Here is a 14,129-nt window from a genome sequence, read left to right as displayed (position 1 = left end):
TCCAAGTGCCCGCAAGGGAACCTACATAGTCCAAGTGCCCGCAAGGGAACCTACATAGTCCAAGTGCCCGCTAGGTAACCTAGATAGTCCAATTGCCCATTAGCTAACCTAGATAGTCGAAGTGTCCCCCAGTTAACCTACAAGTCCAAGTGCCCGATGTTAACGTAGATAGGCCAAGTGCCCGCTACGTAACCTAGACAGTCCAATGCCCGCTAGGTTACCTACATAGTACAAGTGCACGTTCGTTAACCTAGATAGTCCAAGTGCCCGCTGGTAACCTACACAGTCCAATGGCCCGCTAGGTAACCTTGATAGTCCAAGTGCCTTCTAGTTAACCTACATAGTCCAAGTGCCCGCTAGGTAACCTACATAATCCAAGTGCACAATAGGTAACCTAAATAATCCAAATGCCCTCTAGGGAAATTATATAGTCCAAGTGCCCGCTAGTTAACCTAGATAGTCCAAGTGCCCGCTAGTAAACCTAGATAGTCCAAGGGCCCGCTAGTTAATCTAGATAGTCCAAGTGCCCGCTAGTTAACCTAGATAGTCCAAGGGCCCGCTAGTTAGCCTACATAGTCCAAGTGCCCGATTGGGAACCTACATAATCCAAGTGCCCGCTAGGGAACCTACATAGTCCAAGTGCCCGCTAGGGAACTTACATAGTCCAAGGGCCCGCTAGGGAACCTACATAGTCCAAGTGCCCATTAGTTAACCTAGATAGTCCAAGTGCCCGTTTGGTAACCTAGATAGTCCAACAGCCCGCTAGGTAACCTACATACTCCAAGAACCCGCTAGGTAACGTTGATAGTTCAAGTGCCAGCTAGGTAACCTAGATAGTCCAAGTGCCCGCTAGGTAACCTACAAAATCTAAGTGCCCGCTAGGTTATCTATGTAGTCCAAATGCCCGCTAGGGAATCTACATAGTCCAAGGGCCCGCTAGTTAACGTAGATAGTCCAGGTGCCGCTAGTTAACCTACATAGTCCAAGTACCCGCTAGTTAACCTAGATCGTCCAAGTGCCCCCTAGGTAACCTACATAGCCCAAGGGCCCGCTACTTAACCTACATAGTCCAAGAGCCCGCTAGCTAACCTACAAAGTCTAAGTGCCCGCTAGGTTATTTATATAGTCCAAATGCCCGCTAGGGAACCTACATAGTCCAAGTGCCCGCTAGTTAACCTACATCATCCAAGTGCCCGCTAGTTAACCAACATAGTCAATGGGCCCACTAGTTAACCTACATAGTGCAAGAGCCCGCTAGTTAACCTAGATCGAGCAAGTGTCTGCTAGTTAACCTACATAGTCCAAGTGCCAGTTAGCTAACCTAGATAGTCCAAGGGCCCACTAGTTGACCTACATAGTCCAAGTGCCCGCTAGTTAACCTAGATTGTCTTAGTGCCCGTTAGTTAACCTAGGGTGTCCAAGTGCCCACTAGGGGATGTACTTAGTCCAAGTGCCCGTTAGCTAACCTAGATAGTCCAAGTGCCCGCTAGTTAACATTGATCATCCAAGTGCCCGCTAGTTAACCTAGATAGTCCAAGTGCCCGCTAGTTAACCTACATAGTCCAAGGTCCGCTAGTTACCCTAGATAGTCCAAGTGCCCACTAGTTAGCCTACATAGTACAAGGGCCCGCTAGTTGACCTAGATAGTCCAAGTTCCCGCTAGTTAACCTAGATAGTCAAAGTGCCCGCTAGTTTACCTAAGTAGTACAAATGTCCGATAGGGATCCTACAGAGTCCAAGTGACCGCTAGTTAACCTATATAGTCCAAGTCCCCGCTAGGTAACCTAGACAGTCCAAGTGACCATTATGTTACCTACATAGTCCAAGTGCCCGTTCGTTAGCCTACATAGTCCAATTGCCCGCTAGGTAACGTAGATAGCCCAAGTGCCCGCTAGGGAACGTACATAGTCCAAGTGCCCTCTAGGTAACCTAGATAGTCCAAGTGCCCGCTAGTTAACCTATATAGTACAAGTGCGTGCTAGGTAAACTACATAGTCCAAGTGCCCACTAGGAAACCCAGACAGTCCAATTGCCCGCTAGTTAACCTAGACAGTCCAAGTACCCGATAGGGAACCTACATAGTCCAAGTGCCCGCTGGGAACCTACATAGTCCAAGTGCTCGCTAGGCAACCTACATAATCCAAGTGCCCGTTAGTTAACCTAGATAGTCAAAGTGCCTGCTAGGTAACCTAAATAGTCCAAGTGCCCGCTAGGTAACCTAGATAGTCCAATTGCCCGTAGGCTAACCTAGATAGTCGAAGTGTCCGCTAGTTAAGCTACATAGTCCAAGTGTCCGTTCGTTAACCTAGATAGGCCAAGTGCCCTCTAGGTAACCAAGATAGTCCAAGTGCCCGCTAGGGTATGTACATAGTTCAAGTGCCCGCTAGGTAACCTGGATTGTCCAAGTGTCCGCTAGTTAACCTACATAGTACAAGTGCCCGCTAGGTAACCTAGATAGTCCAAGGGCCTGCTATTTAACCTACATAGTCCAATGCCCTATAGGGAACCTACATGGTCCAAGTGCCCGCTGAGGAACCTACATAGTCCAAGTGCCCGTTAGGGAACCTGTATATTCCAAGTGCCCATAGGGAACCTATATAGTCCAAGTGCCCGCTAGGGAACCTACATAGTCAAAGTGCTCGCTAGGGAACCTACATTGTGCAAGTGCCCGCTACTTAACCTAGATAGTCCAAGTGCCCGCTAGTTAACCTACATAGTCCAAGGTCAGCTAGTTAACCTAGATAGTCCAAGAGACCGCTTGTTACCCTACATAGTCCAAGGTCAGCTAGTTAACCTAGATAGTCCAAGTGCCCGCTAGTTAACCTACATAGTCCTAGAACCTGCTAGATAATCTAGATAGTCCAAGTTCCCGCTAGTTAACCTACATAGTCCAAGGGCCCGCTAGTTAACCTTGATATTCCAAGTGCCCGCTAGTTAACCTACATAGTCCAAGTTCCCACTAGGTAACCTACACAGTCCAATTGCCCCCTAGTTAACCTAGACAGTCCAAGTACCTGATAGGGAACCTACATAGTCCAAGTGCTCGCTAGGGAACCTACATAGTACAAGTGCTCACTAGGCAACCTACATAGTTCAAGCGACCGTTAGTTAACCTAGATAGTCAAAGTGCCTGCTAGGTAACCTAAATAATCCAAGTGCCCGCAAGGGAACCTACATAGTCCAAGTGCCCGCTAGGTAACCTAGATAGTCCAATTGCCCATTAGCTAACCTAGATAGTCGAAGTGTCCCCTAGTTAACCTACATAGTCCAAGTGCCCGTTCGTTAACGTAGATAGCTCAAGTGCCCGCTAGGTAACCTAGACAGTCCAAGTGCCCGCTAGGTTACCTACATAGTCCAAGTGCACGTTCGTTAACCTAGATAGTCCAAGTGCCCGCTGGTAACCTACATAGTCCAATGGCCCGCTAGGTAACCTTGATAGTCCAAAGGGCCTTCTAGTTAACCTACATAGTCCAAGTGCCCGCTAGGGAACCTAGATAGTCCAAGGGCCCGTTAGTTAACCTAGATAGTCCAAGTGCCCGCTTGGAAACCTAGATAGTGCAACAGCCCGCTAGGTAACCTACATACTCCAAGAACCCGCTGGGTAACGTAGATAGTTCAAGTGCCAGCTAGGTAACCTAGATAGTCCAAGTGCCCGCTAGGTAACCTACAAAATCTAAGTGCCCGCTAGGTTATCTATGCAGTCCAAATGCCCGCTAGGGAATCTACATAGTCCAAGGGCCCACTAGTTAACGTAGATAGTCCAAGTGCCGCTAGTTAATCTACATAGTCCAAGGGCCCGCTAGTTAACCTACATAGTACAAGTACCCGCTAGTTAACCTACAAAATCTAAGTGCCCGCTAGGTTATCTATATAGTCCAAATGCCTGCTAGGGAACCTACATAGTCCAAGTGCCCGCTAGGTAACCTACATTGTCCAAGTGCCCGCTAGTTAACCAACATAGTCAATGGGCCCACTAGTTAACCTACATAGTGCAAGAGTCCGCTAGTTAACCTGGATCGTGCAAGTGTCTGCTAGTTAGCCTACACAGTCCAAGCGCCAGTTAGCTAACCTAGATAGTCCAAGGGCCCGCTAGTTGACCTACATAGTCCAAGTGCCCGCTATTTAACCTTGATAGTCCTAGTGCCCGTTAGTTAACCTAGGGTGTCCAAGTGCCCACTAGGGGACGTACTTAGTCCAAGTGCCCGTTAGCTAACCTAGATAGTCCAAGTGCCCGCTAGTTAACATTGATCATCCAAGTGCCCGCTATATAACCTAGATAGTCCAAGTGCCCTCTAGTTAACCTATATCGTCCAAGTGCCCGCTAGTTAACCTACATAGTCCTAGGTCCGCTAGTTAACCTAGATAGTCCAAGTGCCAGCTAGTTAACCTACATAGTGCAAGGGCCCGCTAGTTGACCTAGATAGTCCACGTTCACGCTAGTTAACCTAGATAGTCAAAGTGCCCGCTAGTTAACCTAAGTAGTACAAATGTCTGATAGGGATCCTACATAGTCCAAGGGACCGCTAGTTAACCTACTTAGTCCAAGTCCCCGCTAGGTAACCTAGACAGTCCAAGTGACCATTATGTTACCTACATAGTCCAAGTGCCCGCTAGGTAATGTAGATAGCCCAAGTGCCCGCTAGGGAACCTACATAGTCCAAGTGCCCTCTAGGTAACCTAGATAGTCCAAGTGCCCGCTAGTTAACCTATATAGTCCAAGTGCGTGCTAGGTAAACTACATAGTCCAAGTGCCCACTAGGAAACCCACAGTCCAAATGCCCGCTAGTTAACCTAGACAGTCCAAGTACCCGATAGGGGACCTACATTGTCCAAGTGCCCGCTGGGAACCTACATAGTCCATGTGCTCGCTAGGCAACCTACATAGTCCAAGTGCCCGTTAGTTAACCTAGATCGTCAAAGTGCCTGCTAGGTAACCTAAATAGTCCAAGTGCCCACTAGGTAACCTAGATAGTCCAATTGCCCGTTGGCTAACCTAGATAGTCGAAGTGTCCGCTAGTTAAGCTACATAGTCCAAGTGTCCGTTCGTTAACCTAGATAGGCCAAGTGCCCTCTAGGTAACCAAGATAGTCCAAGTGCCCGCTAGGGTATGTACATAGTTCAAGTTCCCGCTAGGTAACCTAGATTGTCCAAGTGTCCGCTAGTTAACCTACATAGTACAAGTGCCCGCTAGGTAACCTAGATAGTCCAAGGGCCTGCTAGTTAACCTACATAGTCCAATGCCCGATAGGGAACCTACATAGTCCAAGTGCCCGCTGAGGAACCTACATAGTCCAAGTTACCGATAGGGAACCTGTATATTCCAAGTGCCCGTTAGGGAACCTAGATAGTCCAAGGGCCCATAGGGAACTTATACAATCCAAGTGCCCGCTAGGGAACCTACATAGTCAAAGTGCTCGCTAGGGAACCTACATTGTGCAAGTGCCCGCTAGTTAACCTAGATAGTCCAAGTGCCCGCTAGGGAACCTACATAGTCCAAGGTCAGCTAGTTAACCTAGATAGTCCAAGTGACCGCTTGTTAACCTACATAGTCCAAGGTCAGCTAGTTAACCTAGATAGTCCAAGTGACCGCTTGTTAACCTACATAGTCCAAGGTCAGCTAGTTAACCTAGATAGTCCAAGTGCCCGCTAGTTAACCTACATAGTCCAAGAACCCGCTAGTTAACCTAGATATTCCAAGTGCCCGCTAGTTAACCTAGATCGTCCAAGTGTCCGCTAGTTAACCTACATAGTCCATGTTCCCGCTAGGTAACCTACACAGTCCAATTGCCCCCTAGTTAACCTAGACAGTCCAAGTACCTGATAGGGAACCTACATAGTCCAAGTGCTCGCAAGGGAACCTACATAATCCAAGTGCCCGTTAGTTAACCTAGATAGTCAAAGTGCCTGCTATGTAACCTAAATAGTCCAAGTGCCCGCAAGGGAACCTACATAGTCCAAGTGCCCGCAAGGGAACCTACATAGTCCAAGTGCCCGCTAGGTAACCTAGATAGTCCAATTGCCCATTAGCTAACCTAGATAGTCGAAGTGTCCCCCAGTTAACCTACAAGTCCAAGTGCCCGATGTTAACGTAGATAGGCCAAGTGCCCGCTACGTAACCTAGACAGTCCAATGCCCGCTAGGTTACCTACATAGTACAAGTGCACGTTCGTTAACCTAGATAGTCCAAGTGCCCGCTGGTAACCTACACAGTCCAATGGCCCGCTAGGTAACCTTGATAGTCCAAGTGCCTTCTAGTTAACCTACATAGTCCAAGTGCCCGCTAGGTAACCTACATAATCCAAGTGCACAATAGGTAACCTAAATAATCCAAATGCCCTCTAGGGAAATTATATAGTCCAAGTGCCCGCTAGTTAACCTAGATAGTCCAAGTGCCCGCTAGTAAACCTAGATAGTCCAAGGGCCCGCTAGTTAATCTAGATAGTCCAAGTGCCCGCTAGTTAACCTAGATAGTCCAAGGGCCCGCTAGTTAGCCTACATAGTCCAAGTGCCCGATTGGGAACCTACATAATCCAAGTGCCCGCTAGGGAACCTACATAGTCCAAGTGCCCGCTAGGGAACTTACATAGTCCAAGGGCCCGCTAGGGAACCTACATAGTCCAAGTGCCCATTAGTTAACCTAGATAGTCCAAGTGCCCGTTTGGTAACCTAGATAGTCCAACAGCCCGCTAGGTAACCTACATACTCCAAGAACCCGCTAGGTAACGTTGATAGTTCAAGTGCCAGCTAGGTAACCTAGATAGTCCAAGTGCCCGCTAGGTAACCTACAAAATCTAAGTGCCCGCTAGGTTATCTATGTAGTCCAAATGCCCGCTAGGGAATCTACATAGTCCAAGGGCCCGCTAGTTAACGTAGATAGTCCAGGTGCCGCTAGTTAACCTACATAGTCCAAGTACCCGCTAGTTAACCTAGATCGTCCAAGTGCCCCCTAGGTAACCTACATAGCCCAAGGGCCCGCTACTTAACCTACATAGTCCAAGAGCCCGCTAGCTAACCTACAAAGTCTAAGTGCCCGCTAGGTTATTTATATAGTCCAAATGCCCGCTAGGGAACCTACATAGTCCAAGTGCCCGCTAGTTAACCTACATCATCCAAGTGCCCGCTAGTTAACCAACATAGTCAATGGGCCCACTAGTTAACCTACATAGTGCAAGAGCCCGCTAGTTAACCTAGATCGAGCAAGTGTCTGCTAGTTAACCTACATAGTCCAAGTGCCAGTTAGCTAACCTAGATAGTCCAAGGGCCCACTAGTTGACCTACATAGTCCAAGTGCCCGCTAGTTAACCTAGATTGTCTTAGTGCCCGTTAGTTAACCTAGGGTGTCCAAGTGCCCACTAGGGGATGTACTTAGTCCAAGTGCCCGTTAGCTAACCTAGATAGTCCAAGTGCCCGCTAGTTAACATTGATCATCCAAGTGCCCGCTAGTTAACCTAGATAGTCCAAGTGCCCGCTAGTTAACCTACATAGTCCAAGGTCCGCTAGTTACCCTAGATAGTCCAAGTGCCCACTAGTTAGCCTACATAGTACAAGGGCCCGCTAGTTGACCTAGATAGTCCAAGTTCCCGCTAGTTAACCTAGATAGTCAAAGTGCCCGCTAGTTTACCTAAGTAGTACAAATGTCCGATAGGGATCCTACAGAGTCCAAGTGACCGCTAGTTAACCTATATAGTCCAAGTCCCCGCTAGGTAACCTAGACAGTCCAAGTGACCATTATGTTACCTACATAGTCCAAGTGCCCGTTCGTTAGCCTACATAGTCCAATTGCCCGCTAGGTAACGTAGATAGCCCAAGTGCCCGCTAGGGAACGTACATAGTCCAAGTGCCCTCTAGGTAACCTAGATAGTCCAAGTGCCCGCTAGTTAACCTATATAGTACAAGTGCGTGCTAGGTAAACTACATAGTCCAAGTGCCCACTAGGAAACCCAGACAGTCCAATTGCCCGCTAGTTAACCTAGACAGTCCAAGTACCCGATAGGGAACCTACATAGTCCAAGTGCCCGCTGGGAACCTACATAGTCCAAGTGCTCGCTAGGCAACCTACATAATCCAAGTGCCCGTTAGTTAACCTAGATAGTCAAAGTGCCTGCTAGGTAACCTAAATAGTCCAAGTGCCCGCTAGGTAACCTAGATAGTCCAATTGCCCGTAGGCTAACCTAGATAGTCGAAGTGTCCGCTAGTTAAGCTACATAGTCCAAGTGTCCGTTCGTTAACCTAGATAGGCCAAGTGCCCTCTAGGTAACCAAGATAGTCCAAGTGCCCGCTAGGGTATGTACATAGTTCAAGTGCCCGCTAGGTAACCTGGATTGTCCAAGTGTCCGCTAGTTAACCTACATAGTACAAGTGCCCGCTAGGTAACCTAGATAGTCCAAGGGCCTGCTATTTAACCTACATAGTCCAATGCCCTATAGGGAACCTACATGGTCCAAGTGCCCGCTGAGGAACCTACATAGTCCAAGTGCCCGTTAGGGAACCTGTATATTCCAAGTGCCCATAGGGAACCTATATAGTCCAAGTGCCCGCTAGGGAACCTACATAGTCAAAGTGCTCGCTAGGGAACCTACATTGTGCAAGTGCCCGCTACTTAACCTAGATAGTCCAAGTGCCCGCTAGTTAACCTACATAGTCCAAGGTCAGCTAGTTAACCTAGATAGTCCAAGAGACCGCTTGTTACCCTACATAGTCCAAGGTCAGCTAGTTAACCTAGATAGTCCAAGTGCCCGCTAGTTAACCTACATAGTCCTAGAACCTGCTAGATAATCTAGATAGTCCAAGTTCCCGCTAGTTAACCTACATAGTCCAAGGGCCCGCTAGTTAACCTTGATATTCCAAGTGCCCGCTAGTTAACCTACATAGTCCAAGTTCCCACTAGGTAACCTACACAGTCCAATTGCCCCCTAGTTAACCTAGACAGTCCAAGTACCTGATAGGGAACCTACATAGTCCAAGTGCTCGCTAGGGAACCTACATAGTACAAGTGCTCACTAGGCAACCTACATAGTTCAAGCGACCGTTAGTTAACCTAGATAGTCAAAGTGCCTGCTAGGTAACCTAAATAATCCAAGTGCCCGCAAGGGAACCTACATAGTCCAAGTGCCCGCTAGGTAACCTAGATAGTCCAATTGCCCATTAGCTAACCTAGATAGTCGAAGTGTCCCCTAGTTAACCTACATAGTCCAAGTGCCCGTTCGTTAACGTAGATAGCTCAAGTGCCCGCTAGGTAACCTAGACAGTCCAAGTGCCCGCTAGGTTACCTACATAGTCCAAGTGCACGTTCGTTAACCTAGATAGTCCAAGTGCCCGCTGGTAACCTACATAGTCCAATGGCCCGCTAGGTAACCTTGATAGTCCAAGTGCCTTCTAGTTAACCTACATAGTCCAAGTGCCCGCTAGGTAACCTACATAATCCAAGTGCACAATAGGTAACCTAAATAATCCAAATGCCCGCTAGGGAAACTACATAGTCCAAGTGCCCGCTAGTTAACCTAGATAGTCCAAGTGCCCGCTAGTAAACCTAGATAGTCCAAGGGCCCGCTAGTTAATCTAGATAGTCCAAGTGCCCGCTAGTTAACCTAGATAGTCCAAAGGCCCGCTAGTTAACCTACATAGTCCAAGTGCCCGATAGGGAACCTACATAATCCAAGTGCCCGCTAGGGAACCTACATAGTCCAAGTGCCCGCTAGGGAACTTACATAGTCCAAGGGCCCGCTAGGGAAACTACATAGTCCAATTGCCCGCTATGGAACTTACATAGTCCAAGGGCCCATTAGGGAACCTACATAGTCCAAGGGCCCGTTAGTTAACCTAGATAGTCCAAGTGCCCGCATGGTAACCTAGATAGTCCAACAGCCCGCTAGGTAACCTACATACTCCAAGAACCCGCTAGGTAACGTAGATAGTTCAAGTGCCAGCTAGGTAACCTAGATAGTCCAAGTGCCCGCTAGGTAACCTACAAAATCTAAGTGCCCGCTAGGTTATCTATGTAGTCCAAATGCCCGCTAGGGAATCTACATAGTCCAAGGGCCCGCTAGTTAACGTAGATAGTCCAAGTGCCGCTAGCTAATCTACATAGTCCAAGGGCCCGCTAGTTAACCTACATAGTCCAAGTACCCGCTAGTTAACCTAGATCGTCCAAGTGCCTGCTAGGTAACCTACATAGCCCAATGGCCCTCTAGTTAACCTACATAGTCCAAGGGCCCTCTAGCTAACCTACAAATTCTAAGTGCCCGCTGGGTTATCTATATAGTCCAAATGCCCGCTAGGGAACCTACATAGTCCAAGTGCCCGCAAGTTAACCTAGATCGTCCAAGTGCCCGCTAGTTAACCAACATAGTCAATGGGCCCACTAGTTAACCTACATAGTGCAAGAGCCCGCTAGTTAACCTAGATCGTGCAAGTGTCTGCTAGTTAACCTACATAGTCCAAGTGCCAGTTAGCTAACCTAGATAGTCCAAGGGCCCGCTAGTTGACTTAGATAGTCCAAGTGGCCGCTAGTTAACCTAGATAGTCCTAGTGCCCGTTAGTTAACCTAGGGTGTCCAAGTGCCCACTAGGGGACGTACTTAGTCCAAGTGCCCGTTAGCTAACCTAGATAGTCCAAGTGCCCGCTAGTTAACATTGATCATCCAAGTGCCCGCTAGTTAACCTAGATTGTCCAAGTGCACGCTAGTTAACCTAGATAGTCCAAGTGCCCTCTAGTTATCCTATATCGTCCAAGTGCCCGCTAGTTAACCTACATAGTCCAAGGGCCCGCTAGTTAACGTACATAGACCAAGGTCCGCTAGTTAATCTAGATACTCCAAGTGCTCGCTAGTTAACCTACATAGAACAAGGGCCCGCTAGTTGACCTATATAGTCCAAGTGCCCGCAAGTTAACCTAGATAGTCCAAGTGCCCGTTCTTTAACCTAGATAGTTCAAGTGCCAGCTAGGTAACCTAGACTGTCCAAGTGCCCGCTAGGTTACCTACATATTCCAAGTGCCCGTTCGTTAACCTAGATAGTCAAAGTGCCCGCTAGGAAACCTACATAGTCCAAGGGCCCGCTAGGTAACCTAGATAGTCCAAGTGCCCGCTAGGTAACCTAGAGTCCAAGTGCTCACTAGTTAGCCTACATACTCCAAGTGCCCGCTATGTAACCTAGACAGTCCAAGTGCCCGCTAGGTTACCTGCATATTCCAAGTGCCCGTTCGTTAACTTAGGTAGTCCAAGGGCCCGCTAGTTAACCTACATAGTCCAAGCGCTCACTTGTTACCTTTGATAGTCCAAGTGCCCGCTAGTTAACCTAGATCGTCCAAGTGCCCGCTAGTTAACTTAGATTGTCCACGTGCCCGCTAGGGAATCTTCATAATCCAAGTGCCTGTTAGGTAACCTAGGTAGTCCAGTGCCCGCTAGTTAACCTAGATAGTCCTAGTGCCCGTTAGTTAACCTAGATAGTCCAAATGCCCACTAGGGGACGTACATAGTCCAAGTGCCCGCTAGTTAACCTACATAGTCCAAGGCCCGCTAGTTAACCTAGATAGTCCATGTGCCCGCTAATTAACCTACATAGTACAAGGGCCCGCTAGTTGACCTAGATAGTCCAAGTGCCCGTTAGTTAACCTAAGTAGTACAAATGTCCGATAGGGATCCTACATAGGCCAAGTGACCGCTAGTTAACCTACATAGTCCAAGTCCCCGCTAGGTAACCTAGACAGTCCAAGTGACCATTATGTTACCTACATAGTCCAAGTGCCCATTCGTTAACCTACATAGTCCAATTGCCCGCTAGGTAACGTAGATAGCCCAAGTGCCCGCTAGGGAACGTACATAGTCCAAGTGCCCTCTAGGTAACCTAGATAGTCCAAGTGCCCGCTAGTTAACCTACATAGTCCAAGTGCGTGCTAGGTAAACTACATAGTCCAAGTGCCCACTAGGTAACCCAGACAGTCCAATTGCCCGCTAGTTAACCTTGACAGTCCAAGTACCCGATAGGGAACCTACATAGTCCAAGTGCCCGCTGGGAACCTACATAGTCCAAGTGCTCGCTAGGCAACCTACATAGTCCAAGTGCCCGTTAGTTAACCTAGATAGTCAAAGTGTCTGCTAGGTAACCTAAATAGTCCAAGTGCCCGCTAGGTAACCTAGATAGTCCAACTAGATAGTCCAATTGCCCGTTGGCTAACCTAGATAGTCGAAGTGTCCGCTAGTTAACCTACATAGTCCAAGTGTCCGTTCGTTAACCTAGATAGGCCAAGTGCCCGCTAGGTAACCAAGATAGTCCAAGTGCCCGCTAGGGTATGTACATAGTTCAAGTGCCAGCTAGGTAACCTAGATTGTCCAAGTGTCCGCTAGTTAACCTACATAGTACAAGTGCCCGCTAGGTAACCTAGATAGTCCAAGGGCCTGCTAGTTAACCTACATAGTCCAATGCCCGATAGGGAACCTACATAGTCCAAGTGCCCGCTGAGGAACCTACATAGTCCAAGTTCCCGATAGGGAACCTGTATATTCCAAGTGCCCGTTAGGGAACCTAGATAGTCCAAGTGCCCATAGAGAACCTATATAGTCCAAGTGCCCGCTAGGGAACCTACATAGTCAAAGTGCTCGCTAGGGAACCTGCATTGTGCAAGTGCCCGCTAGTTAACCTAGATAGTCCAAGTGCTCGCTAGTTAAAGTACATAGTCCAAGGTCAGCTAGTTAACCTAGATAGTCCAAGTGACCGCTTGTTAACCTACATAGTCCAAGGTCAGCTAGTTAACCTAGATAGTCCAAGTGCCCTCTAGTTAACCTACATAGTCCAAGAACCCGCTAGTTAACCTAGATATTCCAAGTGCCCGCTAGTTAACCTAGATCGTCCAAGTGTCCGCTAGTTAACCTACATAGTCCAAGTGCCCGCTAGGAAACCTACATAGTCCAAGGGCCCGCTAGGTAACCTAGATAGTCCAAGTGCCCGCTAGGAAACCTAGAATCCAAGTGCTCGCTAGTTAACCTACATAGTCCAAGTGCCCGCTATGTAACCTACATAGTCCAAGTGCCCGCTATGTAACCTAGATAGTCAAAGTGCCCTTTAGGTAACCTAGATAGTCCAAGTGCCCGCTAGGTAACTTACATTGTCCAAGTTCCCGCTAGGTAACCTAGATAGTCCAAGTGTCCGTTACCTAACCTAGATAGTCCAAGTGACCGGTAGGCAACCTACATACCACTAGAGCCCATTCGTTAACCTAGAAGTCCAAGTGCTCGTTAGGTAACCTAGACAGTCCCAGTGCCCGCTAGGTTACCTGCATATTCCAAGTGCCCGTTCGTTAACCTAGATTGTCCAAGTGCCTACTAGGTAACCTACATAGTCCAAGTGCCCGCTAGGTAACCTATACAGTCCAAGTGCCCGCTAGGTAACACAGATAGTCCAAGGGCCCGCTAGTTAACCTACATAGTCCAAGGGCTCACTTGTTAACTTTGATAGTCCAAGTGCCCGCTAGTTAACCTAGATCGTCCAAGTGCCCACTAGTTAACCTAGATTGTCCAAGTGCCCGCTAGTTAACCTACATATTCCAAGTGCCCGATAGTTAACATAGATAGCCCAAGTGCCCGCTAGGGAACGTACATAGTCCAAGTGCCCGCTAGGTAACCTAGATACTGCAAGTGCCCGCTAGTTAACCTAGATACTTCAAGTACCCGCTAGGTAACCTAGATCGTCCAAGGGCCCCCTAGTTAACCTACATAGTCCAAGTGCTCGCTAGGTAACCTAGATAGTCCAAGTGCCCTTTAGGGAACCTAGATAGTCCAAGGGCCCGCTAGTAAAACTATATAGTCCATGGGCCCACTAGTTAACCTTCATAGTGCAAGTGTCCGCTACTTAACATACATATTCCAAGTGCTCGCTAGTTAACCTACATAATCTAAGTGCCTGTTAGCTAACCAAGATAGGCCAAGGGTCCGCTAGTTGACCGACATAGTCCAAGTGCCAGCTAGGTAACCTAGATAGTACAAGTGCCCGCTAGAGAACCTAGATAGTCAAAGGGCCTGTTAGCTAACCTAGATAGTCCAAGTGGCGGCTAGGTAACCTACATAGTCCAAGTGCCCGTTCGTTAACCTAGATAATCCAAGTGCCCACTAGGTAACCTAGACAGTCCAAGTGCCT

This window comes from Tenrec ecaudatus (genome assembly GCF_050624435.1).
Source record: "Tenrec ecaudatus isolate mTenEca1 chromosome 2 unlocalized genomic scaffold, mTenEca1.hap1 SUPER_2_unloc_8, whole genome shotgun sequence".
Classification (NCBI taxonomy): domain Eukaryota; kingdom Metazoa; phylum Chordata; class Mammalia; order Afrosoricida; family Tenrecidae; genus Tenrec; species Tenrec ecaudatus.
The sequence above is the reverse complement of the archived record's forward strand: the minus strand, read 5'-3'. Positions refer to the sequence as shown.